A 26542-nucleotide genomic window follows, 5' to 3' on the forward strand; every position below is an offset into this window, starting at 1 on the left:
TTTGTATTTCATTTGGAAACCAAGGTCCTAGAGTCTGGAGGAAGGGTGGAGAAGCTCATAGCCCAAGTTGCTTGAAGTCCAGTGTTAAGTTTCCACAGTCTGTGATGATTTGGGGTGCAATGTCATCTGCTGGTGTTGGTCCATTGTGTTTTTTGAAAACCAAAGTCACTGCACCCGTTTACCAAGTAATTGTGGAGCACTTCATGCTTCCTTCTGCTGACCAGCTTTTTAAAGATGCTGATTTCATTTTCCAGCTGGATTTGGCACCTGCCCACACTGCCAAAAGCACCAAAAGTTGGTTAAATGACCATGGTGTTGGTGTGCTTGACTGGCCAGCAAACTCACCAGACCTGAACCCCATAGAGAATCTATGGGGTATTGTCAAGAGGAAAATGAGAAACAAGAGACCAAAAAATGCAGATGAGCTGAAGGCCACTGTCAAAGAAACCTGGGCTTCCATACCACCTCAGCAGTGCCACAAACTGATCACCTCCATGCCACGCCGAATTGAGGCAGTAATTAAAGCAAAAGGAGCCCCTACCAAGTATTGAGTACATATACAGTAAATGAACATACTTTCTACAAGGCCAACAATTCACTAAAAATGTTTTTTTTATTGGTCTTATGATGTATTCTAATTTTTTGAGATAGTGAATTGGTGGGTTTTTGTTAAATGTGAGCCAAAATCATCACAATTAAAAGAACCAAAGACTTAAACTACTTCAGTCTGTATGCACTGAATTTATTTAATACACGAGTTTCACAATTTGAGTTGAATTACTAAAATAAATGAACTTTTCCACGACATTCTAATTTATTGAGATGCACCTGTATATATATATATATATATATATATATATATATATATATAATGTAATTAAACTTTAAAAACCAGAATTCAGGGATAATTCAACAGAAAACATGGAATTTGGGAAAAAAATAAAACAATTTGGAAAACAATAAAACGGATTTCATAGGGGGCTAGAGCTGTTATGAACCACCAAAACAAATGCATAAACACCATCTTTTTGGCCAGATTTTTTTTCTAAATTACATCACAACCGTTCGTTCTTCGATTTCGTAGGAAGTATATCGTAGCCTTAAGTGGTGCAATGTACCTTTAAGCTTGTCTGCCCTCTGCCTATCACAAATAAGAACTACTTAAGGTTGCAATACAACCTTGGAATAACAGTCTTTCACTTAAATAAAACAATGTCTCCCAAGGGAAACATATAGAAGGAGAAAAGCAGAGGACCTATTACTGAGCTTTGCGGTACTCCATACTTAGCTTGTGCTTGATCTGAAAATTCTTTGCTTACACAAAGTGGTAGCAATCAGATAAACTGGACGTAAACCATGCTAACACCGGTCCACAGATGCAAACATAAGTCTCAAGCCTATCCAAGAAAATGTCGTGGTTCAAGTGCTTTGGATCAAAACTAAGTGCTAGCATATTCTTAAAATGTTGATAAGACCTATCAATAAAAATGGCCACCGACAGTCAAAGTTCTATACTCATTAACTGAAAGAGATAGTTCAGCCAAAAATTATAATTGTCTCATAATTTACTCACCCTCGTATGACTTTCTTTCTTCTAAGGAACACAAAGAGATTTATGAGGTGGATGTAGGATGTATAGCTATAAAGCTGCTTTGAAACGATATGTGTTGTGGAAGGTGCTATACAAATAAAAATGACTTGACTTGTATGATGGGTTAATGTCCATTCAATGTAAGTCAGTCGGGAGCTAAAAAAATCTTTAAACTCCAAAAAGGATTTAAAGGCAATGTAAAAGTAATCCAGTGATTTAATCCATGTCCTCTGAAGCGAAACGATCACTTTGGGTGTGAAACAGACCAAAATATAAGTCCTTAATCACTATAAATTTTGAATCCTTCAGCGCCACCACATCTTATGGTCAATGGTTTCTTCTTCTTCTTCTTCTTTAAGTTTTATGGCGGGTTGCGAACCAACTTAATAGGTGCATACTGCCACCATCTGTGATGGAGTGTGAAGATAATGAAATCTATATTTCTCCCTATTCTCTATATCCTATATTTTAATCCACTGCTCCTAATAAATCTCATTATTGCATTCGTTTCCCCGCATTTGGACCATCATTTAAGATATTGCTTATTATGAATTCTTGATTTCCTAAGGTTTGTAATTCTTCCTTAAGTATCCTCCTTTCTTTTTCATATGCAGGACATACCATCAACACATGCTCTACTGTCTCCTCTACTGCACAAACCTCACATAAACCTGTATTATGTTTCCCTATGATGTGTAATGTATAGTTATTTGAATGTCCTGTTCTTAGATGTGTGAATTTAACTTGTTCCAATCTACTTATGTTATGAATGATTATACTTTTTTTAATGCTCCTTTGTACCTTATGATATTGTCTTCCTGTCTGACATGAATCCCATTAAGTCTGCCATTTCCTATTGCATGCTTCCAATACCAAATATTTCCCTTCTGATCTGCTAAGTTAAATATTTATACTTGGTTCATCCATCCTTAATGATTCTTTAGCCATTTTGTCTGCTTCTTCATTGCCTTGAATTCCCACATGTGCTGGTATTAATCCAGTATACCATAGCTAGTTTCTCTCTTCTTATATACAGTGGCATTTTTGATGTTTCCACCGGTAATGCTGCAGTTAGTGTAGTTTTAACTGATCCTAAAATGAGTCTTAATGCTTTAGCTTGCATGATATATAGTTTCTTTAGCATATTTGCAGATGCAGATTCATATACAATACAAATATAGTCTAGTACTGATTGCATAAGTCCAACATATATACCCCTTAATGATTGTTTGTCTGCATCCCAGTCTTGTCCTGCAACCCCTCTCATTAAATTTAATACTTTACCACATTTCTTTATAATATAATCTATATGATCTTTCCAAGTTAACTTTTCATCAAACCACATTCACAGATATTTAAACTTAGATACTTTTTCTAACGATGTCCCATATAATTTAAGTTGTTTGTTCTCTTTAATTTTCTTCTTTGTAAATATCTGATAACATGTTTTGGATATTGAAAACTTGAACCCCCATTTTAGACACCATTTTTCAACTATCCCTATTGCTTCTTGAATTCTCTCCATATTAAAGGATATATTCCTCCCTCTTTTCCATATTATTCCATCATCCGCATATAAAGCCGTGTTAATTCCTGATGACACTCCTTCAAATATATCATTAATCATAATATTAAATAATATAGGGCTTATCAAACTTCCCTAAGGTGTTCCGTTCTCCACTCTTACAGTTTGAGACAATTCATCACTTACTCGAACTTGGATTGTTCTTTCAAATAAAAAACTTAAAATCCAATTATAGATTCTTCCCTCTATTCCAATTTTCTTTCATTTTAATTAATAAACCTTCTTTCCACATCATGTCGTGTGCCTTCTCAATATCAAACTGCCACTAACCCCTCTTTCATTGCTATTGCTTTCTTAACATCTGTTTCCAATTTTATTAGTGCATCCAATGTTGATCTACCTTTTCTAAAACCATTTTGATAAGGCGCTGATAATCTCTTACTCTCCAACACATAATACAGCCTATTTACAAACATTTTCTCCATCAATTTACATAGGTTAGACGTAAGTGTTATTGGTCTATAATACCCAGCTATTGATACATCTTTCCCCAGCTTAGCTATTGGAATTATTATGGCATGTTTCCATGATCTTGGCAGCCTCCCTTCTAATCAAATCAAATCACTTTTATTGTCACACAACCATATACACAAGTGAAATAGTGTGTGAAATTCTTGGGTGCAGTTCTGAGCAACATAGCAGTCATGACAGTGATGAGACATATACCAATTTACAATAAACTTCAGATTTACACAACCCAATTTAAAATCTAATATACACATAATTACACACAACACAATACACAAATAATAACATACAATGTACAGTATACAATACACACAATATAGAATACACATTATACAATAAAAAATAGTATATATAGTATATATAAAATGTACAGTAGGTTGTATTGTACTGTATTGACATTCAGGCTGTCAGCTGATAGTCAGTTGCCAGTGTGTTGTTAAGAGAGAGTATAATTTATGACAGTCCAGTGTGAGTTATAAGAGTAATAAAGTGCAGTGCTGATGTATATTGATCGTGAGAGATCAAGAGTTCAAAAGTCTGATTGTGTGGGGGAAGAAGCTGTCATGAAGTCGCTGGTGCAGATCCTGATGCTGCGATACCGCCTGCCTGATGGTAGCAGTGAGAACAGCCCATGGCTCGGGTGGCTGGAGTCTCTGATGATCCTCCAAGCTTTTTTCAAACACCGCCTGGTATATATGTCCTGGAGGGAAGGAAGCTCACCTCCGATGATGTGTCTTGCAGTTCGCACCACTCTTTGCAGGGCTTTGCGGTTGTGGACGGTGCTATTGCCATACCAGGTGGAGATGCAGCCAGTCAAGATGCTCTCTACAGTGCTGGTGTAGAACCGTGTGAGGATGTGGCGGTTCATTCCAAACTTCCTCAACCATCTCAGGAAGAAGAGGCACTGATGAGCCTTCTTCACAACGGCCTCAGTATGGACAGACCATGTGAGTTCCTCAGTGATGTGGACACCGAGGAACTTGAAGCTGCTGACTCTCTCCACTGGTGCTCCATTGATGGTGATGGGGCTGTGTTCACTTTCTCTTCTCCTGAAGTCCACCACAAGCTCCTTTGTCTTGCTGATGTTGAGGGAGAGGTTGTGCTTCTGACACCAGTTTGTCAGAAAGTGTACCCCCTCTCTGTAGGCTGTTTCATCATTGTCAGTGAACAGACCTACCACCGTTGTATCATCAGCAAACTTAATGATGGCATTGGAGCTATGTGTTGCCACACAGTCATATGTGTACAGGGAATATAGAAGTGGGCTGAGAATACAGCCCTGTGGGGCTCCAGTGTTGAGGGTCAGTGATGAGGAGATGTTACTGCCCATTCTAACTACCTGGCGTCTGCTTCACAGGAAGTCCAGGATCCAGCTGCACAGCGAGCTGTTTAAGCCCAGAGCCCAGAGTTTCTCATCAAGCTTGGAGGGCACTATGGTGTTAAATGCTGAGCTGTAGTCTACAAACAGCATTCTCACATAAGTGTTCCTTTTTTCCAGGTGGGAGAGAGCAGTGTGTAGTGTAGATGCAATAGCATCATCAGTGGAGCAGTTGTTGTGGTAAGCAAACTGCAATGGGTCCTGATGATGGGGGTCAGAGCAACAGGACGCCAATCATTTAAGCAAGTGATTTTGGATTGTTTTGGTACAGGCACAATGGTGGACATTTTGAAGCATGTGGGGACCACAGACAAGGAGAGGGAAAGGTTGAAAATGTCCATAAAAACACCAGCCAGTTGGTTCGTGCACTCTATGATGACACGGCCCGGAATGCCATCTGGACCTGCGGCTTTACAGATATTCACCCATCGGAAGGATCGGGTTACATCCGCTACAGAGACGGAGAGTGAACTAACCTCTGTAGCTTCGGCCGCGAGAGCTCTCTCCGTGAGGGCGGTGTTATTTCCCTCGAAACGAGCATAAAAAGTATTTAGCTCAACCAGGAGAGAGGTAGCGGTGTTCACGGTAGAGTTTTTATTCCCTTTAAAGTCCATGATGATATTAATTCCCTGCCACATGCTTCTAGAGTTGGTGGTGTTAAACTGTCCTTCAATCTTGTTCCTGTACTGGCGTTTTGCTGCTCTGATAGTTTTGCGGAGGGCATAACTGGCTTGTTTATGCTCCTCCGCGTTCCCGGAATTAAAAGCAAAGGTCCTCGCATTAAGTGCCGTGTGAACATCGCTATTAATCTAAGGTTTCTGGTTGGGGTAGATCCATATTGTTTTGGTCGGAACAACATCCTCTATGCACTTTCTGATGAAACATGTTACACCATCAGCATAAAGCTCTATGTCGTCATCAGAGGCGGACTGGAACACCTCCCAGTCCATGTGATCAAAAAGTCTTGTAGCATAGAGTCTGACTGGTCCGACCAGCACTGGATCGTTCTGAGGGTGGGTGCTTCCTGTTTCAGTTTCTGCCTGTAAGCAGGCAGAAGAAGAATGGAAGAGTGGTCCGATTTGCCAGATGGTGGGCGGGGGAGGGATTTGTAGCCATCCCGGAAGGGAGAGCAGCAATGGTCCAAAACCCGGTCCCCTTGTGTGTTGAAACTGATATGTTGGTGGTATTTTGGTGCGATTGATTTGAGATTGGCTTTGTTAAAGTCCCCGGTCACAATGAACGCGGCCTCAGGGTGAGCGGTTTCCTGCTTGCTTATACTCCTTGTTCCTTGAGTGCCCGGTCTGTGTTGGCTTGTGGCAGGATGTACACAGCTGTGATAATGACCACTGTGAATTCCCTCGGTAGCCAGAATGGTCGACACAGAGGCATGAGAAATTCCAGATCAGGAGAGCATAAAGACTTAATAGAATGTACGTTCTTCTGATCACACCAGGATTTGTTCATCATAAAACAAACACCTCCACCTCTGCTTTTACCTGAGAGGTCTTTCGCTCTGTCTGCTCGGTGCACGGAGAACCCCGCGGGTTTGATGGCTGAGTCTGGAATCTCTGCAGACATCCAAGTTTCTGTTAGGCAGATAATGCAGCAGTCCCTCATCTCTCATTGGAAAGAGATCCACCCTCTCAGCTCGCAGAGCTTGTTGTCCAGAGACTGAACATTTGCCGGTAGAATACTGGGTAGCGGGGGTCAATTTGAGCGACGTCTTACTCTGATGAGAACGCCGGCTCTATTTCCCCTTTTCCTTCTGCTGCCGTGTTTGTAAACAGCAGGGTCGGCATTGAGGAATTTGAAGTCCGGTTTACGGTGTGTAATTGCAGAACCAATGTCCAAAAGTGTTTGTCTGTCATAGGCAATAAGGCAGACAACATCCAAGACCAAAAAACATATGAATTGTAAACAAAACAAACAAAAAACTACAATGTTGTGTCAGAGCTCACAGTGCAGCAGCCATACTCGGTGCCATTTTGAATCTACCCATATCTTCTTAAATAAGTCCAGTATTGCTTTAAGTATTATGTTGTCTACATATTTTTGCATAATATAACATACCAGATCTTTTCCTGGTGCTGTTTTTTTAATTTGATATAATAAGTTCCCATATTTCAAATGCAACGTCTATTGCTCCTCTCCCATCAGGTTTTTTATTATACATATATTGATGTTGCTGCAAAATTTCTTATCTTTTCCTTCTATAATTCTCATCGAGATTTTCTTTAATATGTGCCTTCTGAAATGTTTTAACTAGTAGTTCTGCCTTGTCTTTTTCTGTAATAGCTATTCTTCCTTCTCCTGTTAATACCGGTATATATCTGGTTTTATATATCCCAATCATTTTCTTTAACATACCCCATACCTCACCCAATCCTGTTTCTTTACATATAGAAGAACAATAACCTTGCCAGTATCTCTTTTTTGCCTGTTTAATTTTCCTCCTTGCCTGTGCTCTTTCCCTCTGACATTCTTGTACTGTTTCTGGTGTCAGTGTTCTTTTTAATATTCTAAATGCCTTATTTCTTCTTTTAATTGCATTGGAACAATCATTATTCCACCATGGAACAATTTTCTCCCTTCCTTTTCCTTTCCCTGTAGGGACTGATTGTTCTGCTGCTCTGATTAATATTGAGCTTAATTTCTCTGTACACTCATCAGTGTCATCTTCCATACTGTAATTCATCAATTCTGTCTTACATATTCTATCATATTTCCCCCAGTCTGCTTTCTCAAATGTCCATCTTTGTTGTTTTGCTACTACACTCCTTTGCTTTTCTAATACTATTGTGCAGGTTACTGGATAATGATCACTCCCAATTGTTGATTGATCTAGTATTTCCAATTGATATTTTACTGCTATTATTGCTGATACTATTGTTAGATCTATATATGATTTAGCTGAATCTCTGATATTGAACCTTGTTCCACTCCCATCATTTAAGCAGATTGTGACACTGCTTCACAGGCAGAAGGGAAGAAGAACACAGGGAAGCGGGGTTTCCAGGTTCAGGTAAGAGTTTTAATCAGCCAATTCAGTGCTTTACAATTTCACAAACTCATCAGCTTCACAGGCACGTAGTCACTTATACACATCAACTTCACAAACACAATAGATTAAGCACAACAGCTTCTGTAGCACCGTGGCCTTCCTTGTGCCAGACTCTCTCACTGCTGCTGGTTGTGTGGCTGTTTATATGCCACTCTCCCCATGCTCACTGGAATTAGAGACAGGTGTTAAACATAATCTAGCTCAGGTGCAAGCGCCCTTACCGCTTTCTCTCTCTCCGGACGGACGCTTGACCATGCCCCCACTGCCACATATCCCCACCGCCCGACTCAGGCTGGGGAGTCATCCGGCCTGCCTACCACTACCCCCCCATTTCTGGAGAGGAAGTCGGCAACAGCCATCTGCGCTCCCGGTCTGTGGACCACCTTGAACTTAAAGGCTGAAGAGCCAGATACCAACGGGTGATCCGCACGTTGGTATCTTTCATGCGGTGGAGCCACTGGAGTGGGGCGTGATCCGAGCAGAAGGTGAAGGCCCGCCCCAACAGGTATTACCGGAGAGTGAGGACCACCCATTTGATGGCGAGAAACTCCTTTTCCACGGTGCTGTACTTAGTCTCCCTCAGTGAGAGCTTACGGCTAATGTACAGCACTGGGCGCTCCTCCCCCTCCGCCACCTGTGAGAGTATGGCCCCCAGCCCTCTGTCTGAAGCGTCCGTCTGCAAGACAAAAGGGAGAGAGAAATCAGGTGAATGTAAAAGCGGCCCCCCGCAAAGCTTTCACTTGCATAAACGCCTGTTGACACTGCTCCGTCCACTGGACCGGGTCTGGAGCTCCCTTTTTAGTGACATCAGTCAGCGGCCTGGTGGTGTCCGAATAATTAGGCACAAATCTCCTATAATAGCCAGCCAGCCCCAGGAACTGTCTCACCCCCTTTTTGGTCTTGGGCCTCGGGCAGGCCGCAATCGCCGCAGTCTTGTCAATTTGGGGACGCACCTGCCCGTGGCTCAAGTGGAACCCCAGATACCGTACCTCCACCCGCTCAATCGCACACTTCTTGGGGTTTGCCGTGAGTCCGGCCCGTCGCAGCGATCTCAGAACCGCCCTCAGATGTTGCATGTGCCACTGCCAATCATTACTGTAAATGATGTCATCCAAGTATGCAGCGGCGTAACACCGTGTTGACTTTTCTATAATCCACACAGAAATGTACAGATCTGTCACTCTTAGGAACAAGAACAACCAGGCTGGACTAATCGCTGTGGGATTCATCTATTACCCCCATATCGAGCATTGCATCCAATTCATCCCGGACAATTTTGTTTTGTGCTCGGCAATCAGTAGGGATGGCTACATACCACCACCCCCAGCTCGGTCTCGATGTGGTGTTGGATGAGGTTTGTGTGACCCGGTAGAGGGGAATATATATCTGCGAATTCTTGTTGAAGTTTGGCAACCTCTGCGTGTTGGTACGGTAAGAGGTGTTCTCCGCAAGTGACTAGGGTGAAATTATTGTGTTTTGTGTTCACCTCCGGCCCGAGCTCCGCCCTCTCTGGAACTACCATAGCCAGTGTCACAGCGTCCATAATTTCAGGAGGTTAAGGTGATAAATTTGACATGTGCCCCCTCTATCGGTTCGCTTTAACTCATAATCGAGATCCCCCACTCGTCGTGTGACCTCAAAGGGTCCTTGAGTAATTTGGAGCTCGATGTGGGGAGTAATATGAGTACTTTATCTCCCGGTGCAAATTCCCGCTGCCGAGTTCCCCTGTCATACAGCCGGCCCTGTCGTTCTTGAGCTTGGAACAAATTCTCCTGTGTTAGTTGCCCCAAGGTGTGGAGTTTTGCTCTAAGATCAAGAACATGTTGAATTTCATTCTTACTGTTTCAAGGTCCCTCCTCCCAAGCTTCGCGTATGACATCAAGCATGCCGCGTGGGTGCCACCCATATAGCAGCTTGAATGGGGAAAATCCCGTGGAGGCTTGCGGGACCTCTCGTACTGTGAATAACAGGGGATCAAGCCATTTGTCTCAATTTCTAGAGTCCTCGTGCACAAACTTACGAATCATATTTTTAAGGGTTTTATTAAATCGCTCCACCAGGCCATCTGTTTGTGAATGGTAAATTCTGGTGCGAATTGACTTAATGCCCAATCATTCGTAAAGCTCGTGTAGTGTTCATGACATAAAGGTTGTGCTCTGATCGATGAGGATTTCTTTTGGAATCCCTACCTGGGAGATTAGTTTGAAGAGTGCCTCCGCAACACTACATGATGAGATGCATAGTCCACTACGATAAATACAAAATTATGTCCTCATGCTGACCGCTCTAATGGCCCGACGAGGTCCATTACAATTCTTTCGAAGGGGACCTCGATTAGCGGAGGAGGGCGCAATGGCACTTTTGGGGTGGCCGGTGGATTAACCAGCTGACATTCGCGGCTTGCCGCACACCACCTGCAGACATTGCCACAAATGCCCGGCCAATAAAAACGGGCTATTAAGTGGTTCAGTGTTTTTATCTCCCCTAGGTGACCGCCATTTCCCGACGGCTCCGCGGTATTAAGAGCTGTGTTGTATCTTCCTTTGTTTGAGCGTCCTGCGTCACTCTATACAACCACTCATTTATAATCGCAAAATAGGGGTATGAAAGGGTGATGTCCAGCTGGAGTCGTTGACCATCGATGACTCTCACTTGGTCGAAGGCGTGTTTGAGGGTTTCGTCTCGCGACTGCTCCAAAGGGAAATCCCCCTCAGGGAATTCCCTGAGAAGGGGAGGGGCCACAGCCTCTCCCCCTCTCTCGTCATTATGACGTGGAGCTGTCGAGGACAGCCCCGGCTCTGCCTCCCCTCCCAGAGTATCGCACATTGCACATCTCCCTAACTTCATACAGGACCCATCCGCACAAATTCCCTTTAATAAAACTCTAAAATCAAGCCAATCAGTCCCCAAAATCAGTGGATGGGTGAGGCGGGAACTAACCGCAGCCTCCACTCTATGCTTTTTCCCCTGGAATTTAATCGCCAGGGTCACCACCGGATACTTGTGAATATCCCCGTGCACACATTTCACCCTCACCGTTTTAGTTGTGCCCAACACCTCTGGTTGAACCAAGCGTTGGTGGATAGTGGTTTGATTACACCAGGTGTCCACCAATGCTTGGCGAGTACCCCCCTTGACACTTACCGATATCCGGTACGCTCCACCCCGGTCGGATGATGACATGCTTTCCCGGGCAGGCGTCGGCTAGAGTGGAACCCTCCGCTCTTCCCTGAACCCTCGTGGCTCGAGGATTGGTTCCTGGGCTCGCGGCGCCGCTCAAAGCCACGCCCCGCCCCCATTCCTTTCTTCCCGGAAGTGCATGAAGAGCTGACAAGGTCGTGGGAGGCACTTTTTTACTGCCCGGTCCCGATCTTTTCAGCTTCCCCGTCCTCACTACCCTCGATGGTGGGGCGGCCAAGGGCCCGGTGGACCGCGAGCGCCTTTATCCACCGTGCCCAAAGCCCCCGTCCAAGGCCTGTAGGTTTACGTCGTCTCTGACGGCCAAGGCCTATGTTGCCGCTGGACAAGCCGCCTCCGCCCTGCACGCCATGGCTCTCCTGCAAGTCCAACAAGGCGCTAAAGGAACTGCACGAGGGAAGTTCCACCCCGGGATTGATGCACGAACTGCGCTCGACGACCGACCTCGCTCTCCGAGGTCTCATTAGTGGTCCAGGAGCGCCACCTATGGCTCAACCTGGTCGAGATGGGTGAGGCCGACAGGACACGGTTCCTTGCTGCCCCCATCTCCCAGGCTGGCCTATTCGGCGACACCATCAAGGACTTTGCCCAGCAGTTCTCGACGGTGGAGCAGTAGATGGAGGCTATCCAGCATATCCTGCCCCGGCACAGCTCAAGATCCCGCACCCTGTCTGCTTGTCGCCAAGGGTGTCCCCCTGTGGTGACTGCACCGGCTCCGCTGCAGCCCGCCCCTTTGGCCCAGCCCCGGCGTGGAGCACACCGCAGGAAGCAGATGCCACCTGTCTCGTGGCTGCCCAGAACCCGTGAAAGGCTTCAAAGCACCCTTGAGACAGGTGACCCAGGGACGACGAAACCAGCTGCTCTGGAGCTGGTAAGCAGACCTCTCCATCTTTTTGTTACCTTTGCATTTAATTGCACTGCATGCCCAAGTGGCTGCAGTACTCAAGAGTTCAGCAAGAGCGGTTAACCTTGTTCCCTGGGTCATGTATCCGGTGTGCACGGCCGTCATCATGACCACCGTCCACCACTCTATTTGGCAGGTTTGGCGCTCCAGCAGTGTTCTCCGGCCCCTGAGTGCCCAGCTGTGGCACAAATCATCCCCGATGTGACAGTCTCCATGGGTCACGGGGACAGGCCTCTTCCTCCCCCATCCCAGGCTGTTCCGGGGGTGGTCACAAGGAGCCAGGTAAGTGCTTCGATATCCCTAGACTCAGCATGGCTACAACATGGTGTGGCACCTCATGCTCCGCCCCACCACGAGGCCCCATCTGCCGGAAGTCCAATGACATTGTCCCTTTGGTCCCCCTTGCGTGGAACTTGGACGCATGGCTTGCACTTTCCAATCCGTCGCGATGGCTTGTCCGGACCGTCTGACTCGGCTACGCAATTCAGTTCGCCAGGCGTCCGCCCAGGTTCAGCGGTGTCCACTTCACCTTGGTGAAGGACGAAAACGCTGCTACCTTGCGCACGGAGATCGCTACCCTCCTATGGAAGGGCGCGATAGAACCTGTCCCTCCGGCCGAGATGAAGAAGGGGTTTTACAGCCCCTACTTCATCATACCGAAAAAAGGCAGTGGGTTGCGGCCAATCTTGGACCAGCGAGTACTGAACCAGGCTTTACACAGACTCCCGTTCAAGATGTGGACGCAAAACCGCATTCTGGCGAGCGTCCACCATCAAGATTGGTTCGTGGCGGTAGACCTGAAGGACGCATACTTCCACGTCTCGATCCTTCCTCGACACAGACCCTTCCTGCGATTTGCATTCGAGGGTCAGGCATATCAGTACAAGGTCCTCCCTTTCGGCCTGTACCTGTCTTCTCGCATCTCCACGAAGGTCGCAGAGGCAGCCCTTGCCCCGCTAAGAGAGGTGGGCATTCACATTCTCAACTATCTCGACAACTGGCTAATCTTAGCTCACTCTCGGGACATGTTGTGCGCACACGGGGACTTGGTGCTCTCACACCTCAGCCAACTAGGGCTTCAGGTCAACTGGGAAAAGAGCAAGCTCCTCCCGGTTCAGAGCATCTCTTTTCTCGGTTTGGAGTTGGACTCAGTCTCTTTGACAGCGCGCCTCATGAACGAGCATGCCCAGTCGGTGTTGGCCTGTTTGAAGGTGTTCAAACAGAAATCAGCGGTTCCACTGAAACTTTTTCAGAGGCTCCTGGGGCATATGGCATCCTCAGCGGTGGCCACCCCGCTCGGGTTGATGCATATGAGACCGCTTCAGCACTGGCTTCAGACTCGAGTCCCGAGTTGGGCATGGCGCCGCGGGACACATCGCGTGGTCATCACGCCGGTCTGTCACCGTCTTTTCAGCCCTTGGACCAACCTCTCGTTTCTACGGGCAGGTGTTCCCCTAGAACTGGTCTCCAGGCACGTCGTGATCACAACGGACGCCTCCAAAATGGGCTGGGGTGCTGTTTGCAATGGGCACGCAGCTGCTGGCTTGCGGACGGGCCCGCGATTGCATTGGCACATCAACTGCCTTGAGTTGTTGGCAATTCTGCTCGCCCTGCGGAGGTTTCGGCCATTGATCCAGGGCAAGCACGTGTTAGTTCAGACAGACAACATGGCAACGGTAGCATATGTCAACCACCAAGGCAGTCTGCGCTCTCGTTGTATGTCACAACTCGCCTGCCGTCTCCTCCTCTGGAGTCAGCAGCACTTCAAGTCGCTGCGAGCCACTCACATCCCGGGAAACCTCAACACTACAGCGGACGGGTACACCTGTTCGCCACCCAAGAATCCTCCCCACTGCCCACTCTGGTATGCCCTGACCGAGGCCCCCCTCGGCATAAACGCGCTGGCACACAGCTGGCCCCTTGGCATGTGCAAATATGCGTTTCCCCCAGTGAGCCTACTTGCACAGACCCTGTACAAGGTCAGGGAGGACGAGGAGCAGGTCGTCCTGGTAGCACCCTACTGGCCCACCCAGATGTGGTTCTCAGACCTCACGCTCCTCACGACAGCCCCCCCCCCCCGGTGAATTCCCCTGAGGAAGGACCTTCTTTCTCAGGGACGGGGCACCATCTGGCACCCACGACCAGACCTCTGGAATCTCCATGTCTGGCCCCTGGACGGGACGCGGAAGACCTAAGCGGTCTACCACCTGCGATGGTAGACACGATCATTCAGGCTAGGGCCCCCTCTACGAGGCGCCAGTATGCCTTTAAGTGGCATCTGTTCACTAAGTGGTGTTCTTCCCAACGGGAAGACCCCCAAAGTTGCGCAGTCGGATCAGTGCTTTCCTTCCTGCAGGAGAGGTTGGAAGGAAGGCTGTCCCCTTCCACCTTGAAGGTGTACGTTGCCGCCATAACAGCACACTACGATGCAGTCGACGGTAAGTCCTTAGGGAAGCACGACCTGATCATCAGGTTCCTAAGAGGTGCCAGGAGGCTGAATCCCTTTGTCTGCTTTGGTGCACAGCGGAAAGGAAGCGCTGTCTCCAAGCAGAGGATTGCCCACTGGCTCATTGACGCCATAACTATGGCATATCATGCCCAGGACATGCTGCCCCCATTAGGGTTACGAGCCCATTCTACCAGGGGTGTAGCGGCTTCCTGGGCCCTGGCCAGGGGTGCCTCTCTAACAGATATTTGCAGAGCAGCAGGCTGGGCAACACCCATCACCTTTGCAAGGTTCTACAACCTCCAGGTGGAACCGGTTTCATCCCAGGCAGTGGCTCGCGATACAAGTTGATAAGCCCGGGATAGCCGGCCGGGTGTATCACTTGCACATAGTGCCTTCCACCCCCTTTTGAGCTGAAGACGTGTGCCATTAATTCCCAGTAGTGTTCACAAGTTTTGTTCCCTGGTAGACTTCCTCCGAGCCCTGTGGCAGTCGAGTTTTCGGAGAGACTCGCTGCCGGCCCAGTACACGTGCTAAGAGTCCTGTTCTGGGGTAGGTGCTCCACATGTGGCGGTTCCCTGTAAGGCTAACCCCATGCGATGTATATCTTCCGCTAATTCGTTTCCCTGTTGGCAAACTGCGTCTTCCTTGGGCAGAGCCCCTCTGCCCCAGTCACCATGTTCGTAGTAACTCCTCATCCGTTGGGTAGGATCTACCTTGAAGACTCTCCACATGGTTGGAAAGACCATGTGACATTTTTCCACTTAAATATCCCCCCCCTCTTTGGGCAAGGTGTGGTCTCCGTGGTGTCTTCCCCTTGGGAGGGACACCCCCCGACTAGACCTGGCGGCCCAGTCGGATAATCCCCCTTCTTTTTTAGGGAGTGGAAAAAAGAGAAGGGGAAAAGAGGCCATGACTGGGTTAAGCCTGTCTTTATCTCTTGGGTAGTCGACTTGTCCCCAAAGGGCCGTTCGACACTCATAACTATGCTGGGGGAGGTTACGTGTCGACCTGGTGTGCTAGCTATGAGGCACACAGTAGTCTGCCCACCACACACTGCCAGTTCACGTAACACGGTTCATCCAATTGTGGCATTTCGTATAGGGACCCCTAGTGTCACTACATCGACACAACGTCGAGTGATTGACAGATAGGGAACATCATGGTTACTTGTGTAACCTCCGTTCCCTGATGGAGGGAACGAGACGTTGTGTCCCTTCTGCCACAATGCTGAACTACCCGCTGAAATGGCCAGACCTTATATCGGCTCCTCAGCATAAAACCTGAATGAGTGGTTGCATACCAGCTCCTTTTATACCCGTATGTCCGGGGGAGTGGCACGCAAATACCACTCGCCAATTTTCATTGGCCTTTTATCAAAGACCAGAGGTGTCTCGGGCTCCCAAGAGTAACCCCTAGTGTCACTAAATTGACACAACGTCTCGTTCCCTCCATCAGGGAACGGAGGTTACACAAGTAACCATGATGTTCATCAACACCAAAGCTGTGTATCAGATCACTCGTTCACTCTTCACTGAATATTTAAATCATCCACCAAATGATCATTTCCTCTGTGTAATCTTCTAAAGTTACGATAATGTCACCTCAGTAAATTACACTGTAAAACTTAAAAGACAGTCAAGGCACCATTTGAGGTTCCTCAGCTGCCACACCAGCAGAACCCTCTGAAGATCCTCCTTAATCCCTTTCAGTTCTCTGAGAAAATCACTCTTAGTTCTTGCAAGAACTCTAAATACCACTAAGAACTGTCAGTGGTTTCTTCACTAACACCATCATAAGAGAAAGGCTCTGAGGCACTTGAAATAAATCTTGAAGTTCTTTGAGTAAATAAATAGGGTATTTGAGGCTCCTTTAAAGGGAGATTGGAGAATCTTCAAAAGGGTTTGGTCGGGTGAGGGGGAGCATGCATCAAGTGTGAGCTCATGTGAGCATGGAGGCAGATTTAACATGGCTGCTCACTGCTGCTAGATCGTGAAAATTGTGCTGCTCCTTGAAAATTGATTGGAATATCTGCAATATTGCACTTATACAGCAACACGTCTGGATCAAATATTTCTTACATTCCCAGATGTCATCCTCAAATTTTGCAACCTTAATTTCTCAACCCATATTTAACAACCTGAATATTGAGACATGAATTTCATGACCTGAAATAAACCACTTGAATAACAAAAACTTGAATTTCACAATCTGAATTTATATGAGGTGAATTCACACAAAATATTTTCATAGATTTAAAATTAACAGCAAAATGTTTTGATAATATCAAATTAAAATCTTTTGCAAGATCATGAATTCAGAGGCTTTTTCAAATTCAAGATCTGGTGCTATTAATCTGACGACATAAAAATACCAACTGTATGACAGTGGATAATTTGGAGGACTTTATCAACAATTACTTCTATCACAAGATGGATGCCAAAATGGAATCAACAACAGAAGGACCATTGAACCCAGCCAAAAGGAAAAAAGCTAACTCATCAGCCAACACAAATTAAATGCTCACTACTGAAATAATGGTTAGTGTGCTGGATTCAATAAACAGAAACTAGATGTACTTGGAATTATTCACCTACAGTAGAGATTAAGGATTTGCCTTGACTTTGCGTATCAACAAATTGACAATTTTTCTAAGACAATAAAAAACTTTAGACCTCTGTACTGTCACTTTCCTCACAAAGTGAAGTATGTGGAACAATCTCATATTCTTGGGCATCCCTGAGAATGACTCAGACAGTCCGGAATCCCTAATCGCTTTTTTTTTTCTTTTTTTTCTTAATGTAATTCACCAGTGCACAGTTTCTATTCTTCAGTCCAGCAGAGAGCAGCTTCACTCCTGAACCCTGCAATTTATTTTCACTCAGGTCCAGTTCTCTCAGACTTGAGGAGTTTGAGCTAAGAACTGAGGCCAGTGCCGAACAACTTTTCTCTCTCAGATTACAGTTACTCTGACTGAGAGAAAAATGACAAGATAACAGAGTGTCAAACTATAAGTTTTAGCAAAGACATCTCAGTACAGCAGTCAGATTCATTCTGAAACTCACACCCCTCAGATATAAACAAAACAAGAGCAAATGGATGTGCAATGAGAATCAGCTGGAATCAAAACTGCATTATGGAATTTAAACATACAGATCATAATAATAATAAAAAAATAAAATAAAAACATTATTCTTTAGCACGAAATTCCAGGCACATATATTTTAAATAATATAATATATATTTTAATGAAGGGAAAGTAAAAACATGTGACTTGTGTTGTGAACTAATCTCTGCTATCAAATTTAGTGTTACAATAAAATGAGATTGAAATAAAGCTAAATTATTCGCTTAGCTTTTCTGGATGCTTTGATTACTGGCAGCAGCCTCAGAAGACATTCATCTGATGGATCATATTTACACAGATCACACTGATCAAGCTCCTCTTCGGAGTTCAGAAACGCAAACACCAGAGCTGACCACTCAGCAGGAGAGAAACTGACTCCAGAGAGACTTGAGTATTTTCTTCTGTTCAGGTATGTTTGTACTTCCTGGACTAGAGAATGATCATTCAATTAATTCAGACAGTGGAACAGATTGATGGATTTCTCTGGAGAAGGATTCTCCTTGATATTAATCTTAATGTACTCAACTATTTCCTGTTTGCTGTCAGAGCTGCTTCCTTTCTGTGTCAGTAGGTCTTGTAAGATCTGATTGGACTCTAGTGAGAGACCCAGAGGGAATCAGAGGAAAAGGTCCAGGTGTCTGTTCTCACTCTGTTAGGCCTTGTCCACTTCACTCTTCAGGAGATCACTCAGTCTTGACTTGTTTTTCAGAAACTTGAATAAAGCAACGAGTAATTCCTGAATGCTCAGATGCACAAAGCTGAAAACCTTCCCCAGGTACAGTCCAAACTCCTCTCTGAAGATTTGGGTACAAACTCCTGAGTACACTGATGCTACTCTGACATCAATGCCACACTCTCTCAGGTCCTCCTCATAGAAGATCAGGTTCCCTTTTTCCAGCTGTTGAAAAGCCAGCTTTTCCAGTGACAGAAATTAAGTTTCATTAAATGGAGTTTCATTTAACAAGGTTCGGGAGGAGCAGGTCATTTTATCTACCAATCACACTGCCAGATTAAGAGTATTTAAACAGCTGCTTACCTCTACGTGGCATCGAGTCTTCTGGCATTCAGCCCCGCCCATTGCCCATGAACAGACCCATGCAAGTGACTTGGATCATCGGATGCAACTTCGCTGCAAAGCATTCGCCTTCATCAGAACAGCTCTTCCGTCTATATCATCTCATTTTTCAACAGAAGCTGCCGCAGAAGCTCATTCATTTTTGCAGCATTGACTGCTATCAAGTATTACTTTTACTCTGTCTTTCTTCCTAAACTCTATTCGCCGAAGCAGATCATTACGTGTAGCTGCTTCCACAATTGGCTGCTTTGGTGCTGTATACATGTGAAACAGCTCCCTACGACTGTTCACATGTTCTTTTATCTAAACTTTCCACCCAGAGTGGTCCGTTGCGCGGGTGCTGCTCTGGCTTCATGCCACTTGACCTCTATTACAGCTTTATTCGTACGCAAGAGAAACAAGACTATCTATTTAATTCAATCATCATTCCAACACTCTCCAGCATTTCAGTATGCTCCTCCTGCACAGCTGTTGTTTACTATTGCCTCAATATATCCCTAAGCAGCACAAATGTGCTGTCCAGGTGCTGCAACTGTGGTGTCTTTCGGGCTGTGCAACTAAACCTTCCACTACACTGCAAACAGTGCAAATGCGCTGTCCAAGCACAGCAACTGCGGTGTCTTTCAGGCCATGTGACAAACTCCCACTACACCACAAACAACGCAACGTGCTGTCCAAGTTCCGCAACTGTGGTGTCTTTCAGGCCATGTGACAAACTCCACTACACTGCAAACAGCGCAAGCATGGCACGTTTTTCAGGCCATGCACACCAGCTTCCATGACTCTGTAACCCTTATTATGCTACTCATACCAAATGAGCCACCACCCTCCTTGTGATTGACATAAATGGGGCCATTTTAGGTCTTCCCTAAACAGTTCACCATAAGCTGGCTTCTCTGCATCAATCAATTTCATTTGAACATAGCTTATTTTATGCTCTCACATCAAATGCCATTCTTGATGAATCAACCCATAAGTATAGCAGAGTGAGTTTTTGACAGGGAGTTTCTTTATAATGCAGCTTATATCACTTCCACAAGAGTCGAATGTCCTACCGTCGTATGCTGTGCGGACCCACGCCTGCGGATTCATCCACTCGCAGCTTCGAGCGAGCTCAGTAAAATACAGCATTAAACATTCTCACATGATTTATATGCTCTCCCATTGAACACTGTGCAGTCCCGCGCCCGAGGATTCAGCCTGTTTATATCGCAAATGCACATGCATGTACGTATCCTGACATTGCTTCACATATGTTTCAGACACCTCTGTTTTTCCAATCAACCTATTCTTTCTGTCAAAATCCATCCCTCTACCCTTTCCTATCCATGGGACACTAGAGTGGATTTTCGCATAAGGCTGCCTCCACTGGAGAACCCCGCTCCAGACCCATTCCCCTCTTCACTTTATCACCCCCCTCCTTGCGTGAGGCTGCCTCAGCAAGCGAACCCGGTCCTGAATATTTCAGATTTTTCTCTCCTCTCCCAATCCTCCTTCACCTCACACCTCAATCAATCCAAAAAACTCCATCCAGGAATCATCAAAGGATTCCTAAGCAGCATCCATTTCTTCTATGAATTAATTTTCTGCAAAAACTCCTCCACAATAAGCCACTCCCAGATCTCACTTCTCATTAAAGGTATCCACAAATCCCAACCCACCAGAACCGATACTAGGCTTCCTCTCACCATCTATCTGCTAATTCGATGCTTAAATACTCTCTGCCAGGGCTATATTTCTCCAAACACCTCAAAAACATGACACAATGTTCATCCTCACCTTCTTCGGCTTCCTTCACTGTTCAGAACTCACTACCACGGCTATATTCGACCCAAGAATCCATCCCACCATTTCGGACCTCCATATCATAGACAACGAGACAATCAGGTACCTTATAAAACAAAACAAAACAGATCAGGCCAAAAAAGGGCATTCAATTTTCATTTTCAATCCGCCAACACCCATCCAGCCCTTTCAATAATTAGCACACTATCTCCATTAAAGAGGGTCCCTAACCAGAACCCCTCTTGATCCATTTTTTATAGATGACAAAAACCAAGCAGTTTCCCGATTCCGGTTCTGGTTCCAAAAACACCTAAAATCCTTTCTGATTAAATACAACATCTCAGAAAAACTATACTCAAGCCATTCCTTCCGTATCGGCGCCGCAACCATAGCAGCCCAAAAAAGTCCTGCCTGAGCACCACATATGCCTACTGGGCCACTGGTTATCTGACACTTACCTCAGCTACATCCACACCAACTATCTCCACATCAGCTAACCACAAGATGTTCATGATCGGGGCCAGGGGGACAATTGCTTTATCCTTATCAATCATCTAGGCCGGCCCCACCATTTAGATGCTGCGGGGGCCCCTCCGGCCAGTCTGGCAGCCCCCCCACACCCCGTCTCAAATTGCTAGACGGGCCTGCCTCAAACACTCAAGGGCTCTCCCGTTCAAATCACAGCAGGGGGTTCTCCTGTTCGAAAGCGTGCGAGCTAACTCACGTTTATTTGCATCGTGGGCTCCCCATTCTAAGTGCAGCAAGGTCAAGGTTGGTTCTGAGTGGCTAGGACTCACGCCTCCGAGGCCGATCCTTCCCAACTGTGGGGGGACCTCACAGTAGGGTGTTGCAGACCCCTCCAACACAATCCATTCAAGGGCTCTCCTATTCGATCAGCAGTGGGATCTCCAGCCCAAATGCAGTGTGAGCTATTCACCTTTATTTGTATCATGGGCTCTCCCGTTCATGGCCTGGGACAACTCCCCTGTCAAATTCAGTGAGGGACCCTCCCAATTGAATGCAGGTTGGGCTTGCTTGCTTGAGCAGCTGCTGAGTCTCCTTCCATGGGGCTTGCACCATTTGCCGCACGGGCCCATCCGTAAAACCAGCCAAGCCTGGAGGGAGACCTAAGGTCGGTCAGTGCTGCTAGGATTCATGCCTCTGTCCAGGGCGACCCTGCCCTACTGCAGGGGTAGCCCCTGTGTTCTGGAATAACGATCCCTCCAGCACACAACAGCTCTCGCAGTGCTCATATCCATGTGGCTGTAACCGTCACTGTCCCTTCAGTGTTTCAACTTACATTCACTCTCTAATCTCTACCTATCCTACACCTCCCAGTTTCTTATCCCCTGACACGGACCCTAGCGTGAGGCTGCCTCAGCTAGTGGCCCCGCTCGATTCTATCTTCTTTGGCACATCTGCCCATCTCACACAAAGATAATTTCCATGTGGCCATAACTGCCACTGTCCCTTCAGTGTTTCAACTTACATTCACTCTATAATCTCTACCTATCCTACACCTCCCAGTTTCCTATCCCCAATACGGACCCTAGCGCGAGGCTGCCTCAGTTAGCACCCCCACTCGATTCTATCTTTTTTGGCACATCTGCCCATCTCACACAAACTTAAGCAAGGGACTATAAGTTCAAATAAGTATACACTAAGTTCAAATATAGTGTACTTTAAGAAAGTACACTGGTTAGGTGCTTGTTTCCATCTACAACTCTGGGAATGTATTCATTTAAAATTATACTTAAAACATTATTTTGAGAACTTTTTTATTGCACAATGCACATTCCTTAAAACATAAGAGTGATACTAAATTTACATGTGCAGCAGTCACCAGCACCAGAACCAGTTTTGTAGTGGGGGGTCCTCAAACAGGCTGGTTGTGACATCATCACAACAACATTAAATATGCAGTATGCAGAGTGTGTCGTACACACAATTTATACCAGACCAACTTCCAAGATTGTCAAAATCACAGTGATTATTTATCTACATAAATAGTAGTCAAAAACTGTCCCCTTATACAGTTCGAATGTTGACACAATCAAACTAAAAAGATTTAAATCTGCTTCCATGGAGAGAGACCGGCTATGTGCTTGTCATTATTTTCAGTTCAGACAAACCGCTGCTCAAACATTTTTTTCAACAAAATGAAATGCTGTCTTTTAAGCCATTGATGATGATACTACTGGAACACTTATTGGTTCAACTGTGTGTTCTTGTGTATGGGTTCATCCTCTTTATGTATTTATTAAATCAGTCTTTTTATTGCTTGTGTCTGCATTTAACAATGTTACACAAGCACAATATGCCCTGTCTGGTGTTAAAACGACATAGAATTACAGTCCTTTCCAGGAATATACTGTAACGTCTGTTGATGTTTCTGCTTGGGGACTTGCTGTTGTGTTTGCATAGTTAATGAGGTAGGTCTGTGTAGGTTTTGGAGAATGTTTGGGGTTTTTATTAAATAATATTTAAAAGTAATTGGGGTTATAGTTATGTTTTGAGTTCAGCTTAATGTTATATATGTCTGTCTGTCAAAAGGTTCAATGAATGAGGAAGCGGGAGATGGCGATTCCAACTCAGGTATGTCACTCTTTATTCTCATTAACATAAACACATTCGCATAAGGTGTAATGGTGAAGCTTCAAACTCAAGTCAAGTAAGGCAATGGCCAACACACAAAACAGCTTCAGGTGTCTCTCCCAATCACACACACAGCTTCTCTCTCTCTCTCTCACACTCTATGGACTGGGCGCCTTTTATTGCCCCTGTCTCTCACTGCGAACATAGAAACAGCAATTACCAGCAATTCATCTCAGGTGAAAACCCTTACCACTTCCTCTATCCCCAGATGAACACTTGACCATGCCCTCGCCATCACAATGTCATTTTATGTTATGAAAAGGGGTTATTTTTTAGAGATTAGTGTTGCTTTGAGACAGGTGCGATGTTCAGACTGCAGGCAAATCTGAGTTTTTCTCAAATCAGGTCTTTTCAAGCAGACTGTCCGCACTATTAATTGCAAGTGATCAAATCAGATTTGCACATTCAGACATAACCAACCTATCTGCATGGGTTGGTTTGGTAACGACGTAGGCGTACCCACGTGACGATGCTTTCAAAACAGATGCGGGTGCATCATCTCGCTCTCCAAATAAGTGCCCTGTCCAGTCGCGGTGCAGAACTCCTCTGTCGCACAAGAAGAACTCAGCGACGGAGGAGACTGGTAAATATTGTGATGTTCCGTGCTGCAGTCACCGATTTTTGACGTCATTGTTGTGTGTCACGTTAAGAGTGACGCAAAAGACCATTTGAAATCTGATTTGAGCAGCCAGAGTATCCGGACTGAGACGCACCTGAAAAAATCAGATTTAGATCGCATTTGAAACCACCTCCCGATGTGGTTTTAATCAGATTCGGAAAAATCTGATTTCATGTGGTTTTTTGCTGTCCAGACTATCAAAACTCATCTGGATTTTTAGTGGCAGTCTGAACATAGCCTAAGTGCAATTTTTCAGTTTATCATTGTTGTTTAACAGTGGTTTAAGACTCACATTTCTTGGTCCCCAACTTTCTTCCCAGTAATATCCATGCTATAATACTGTAGCAAAGGTTTGTGTTTGGAGCATATAAAGGAGGAAGCGGGAGTCAGTTTCCACAGTCCACGTGAGTAACATTTATTACAAACAAAACAGAAATTGCTTTTCAGCATAAACGAAACCAAAATAATGCTTTTCAACATAAACACACAGGATCTTGCTTTTCAGTGTAAACACTCTCTATGAAACAGACATGCAGTCTCTGATGTGTGCTACTCATCCTCTTTTGGTGGACTGGGCCGTCTTTTATCTCCCCCAACTCTCACTGTGAACACAGAAACGGTAATTAGTCACAGTTCATCTCAGGTGGATGTCCTTACCGCTTTCTCTCTCCCCAGACGGGTGCTCGACCACGACTTCACCTCCACAAATACTATTAATGCAAGTGCCAGAAGTGCATATATTGAAGCCAGCTAAATTTCAGTTGTGGTGTGGGCCAGCAGTATATTATCAGTATAATATTAATGTATGTCCAGCACTTTTGCAGTGTAATGGATTTGTAATTGTAATGTCACCAAAATACATTATAAGTTCACATTGAGTCAATTCTGTGTATTTTAAAAATTAAATACAAGGGTAGATGTTTAAAGTGTGCTTAAGTATACTTGAATAGTTCCATTTTAGCACAACCAAGTATACTTAACACCTTTAGTTGCACCACAGCACTGCACTGCTTTCGGCAAACTAAAGTGCATTAAGTACAAAATTAGTTGTTCCAATTTAGTAGACTTTAAGTATACCAATTTATAATCTGCCAGCAATACACTTTAGTATACTGAAGCACCCAAGAATAAAGTGTGCTTAAATATATTATTTTTTTACTAGGGATGATTCTATTGGCCAGACTCTCATCATTTATTTTCTTCTTGAAATACTCGTCCTTCTGAGGGTCACTGAACCCTCGTACATCTGTGAGCTGGTCAACACACTCAGGAGGAATCTGACTGGCTGCTGCTGTTCAAGAGGTTATCAAGTGCAGAGCAGAAGGAAGCAGATTTCCCTTGATGAGGTTGGTCAGCAGCACATCCACTGAGGCTGTTACATCACATAAAATATAATTGTTCTGGAAATCTAGAGGAAGTCCCTAGTCATGTGATTTCATGTTTTCTCTCCATGTTCACGTGTCTTGTTTTCATTGGTTTATTGGCTCGTTATCTTGTTTAGAGTTCTCAGTGTTTATTGGTTATCTTTGTCATGTGTTCTCCCATGTTCATGTATTTAAGCCTCATGTTTTCCTTTGTCCATTGTCAGGTATTGTTGAATGTCACTTTGGTTGTGTTTGGTAACGTAGTCATTGTTTATAGTCAAGTCGAGTTTAAGTTTTATGTTTCATTCATGTTTATAGTGAGGGTTTATTGGTTCTCACTTTAGTTAATAAAATTGCACTTGGGTTCTTCAATTCATCGTCTTTGTCATCGTCATTGCAAGTGCCAGCAGCAACATTACTGAAATACCTGACCAAAATATGAACCCAGCAAACCAGCTCCTCCACCTACTTCAGGGGAATCATCCCCTGGAGCATTATGTGGGTGGGTTTTAATGAGGTGGCCCTCAAGGACTGTTTCCGATTTGGACTGAATGAGCCCATCTCTTTTCTGATGCCAGGCGGTCAGAATACCCACAGCCTGGCACAATGTATCGACCTCGCCCTGCAGATTATTGTCCACTGTGGGGGAGGCGGAGGTCCACGTCATGGCCACCGAGCCAGAGGTCCACGACATGGCCGCCGAGCCAGAGGTCCACGACATGGCCGCCGAGCCAGAGGTCCATGACATGGCCGCCGAGCCAGAGTTCCACGTCATGGCCGCAGAGCCAGAGTTTCACGTCATGGCCGCAGAGCCAGAGTTTCACGTCATTGCCGCCGAGCCAGAGTTTCACGTCATGACCGCCGAGCCAGAGTTTCACGTCATGGTCGCTGAGCTAGCGCCATTTTTTGCCCCAGATCCTCAGCCTGCTCCATGCCATGTCACAGCAACTTCTCAGCCTGCTCCATGCTATGTCACAGCCACACCTCAGCCTGCTCCATGCCATGTCACAGCCACGCCTCAACCTGATCCATGCCATGTCACAGCAACGCCTCAGCCTGCTCCATGCCATGTCACAGCAACGCCTCAGCCTGCTCCATGCCATGTCACAGCCACGCCTGAGCCTGCTCCATGCCATGTCACAGCCACACCTGAGCCTGCTCCATGCCATGTCACAGCCACGCCTGAGCCTGCTCCATGCCACATCACAGCCACTTCTGAGCCTGCTCCATGCCATGTAACAGCCACGCCTGAGCCTGCTCCATACCGCGTCACAGCCACGCCTGAG

General features: G+C 45.6%; 1 protein-coding gene across 5 annotated transcripts in view; it reads right to left on the bottom strand.

Annotated features, from left to right (window-relative positions):
• LOC127442891 (gastrula zinc finger protein XlCGF8.2DB-like) overlaps window positions 1-26542 on the bottom strand; it is a 295005-nt gene that overhangs the window by 169197 nt on the left and 99266 nt on the right. The window lies entirely within an intron of this gene.

The sequence above is a fragment of the Myxocyprinus asiaticus genome, chromosome 6 (assembly GCF_019703515.2).
Source record: "Myxocyprinus asiaticus isolate MX2 ecotype Aquarium Trade chromosome 6, UBuf_Myxa_2, whole genome shotgun sequence".
NCBI classification, from domain to species: Eukaryota; Metazoa; Chordata; class Actinopteri; order Cypriniformes; family Catostomidae; genus Myxocyprinus; species Myxocyprinus asiaticus.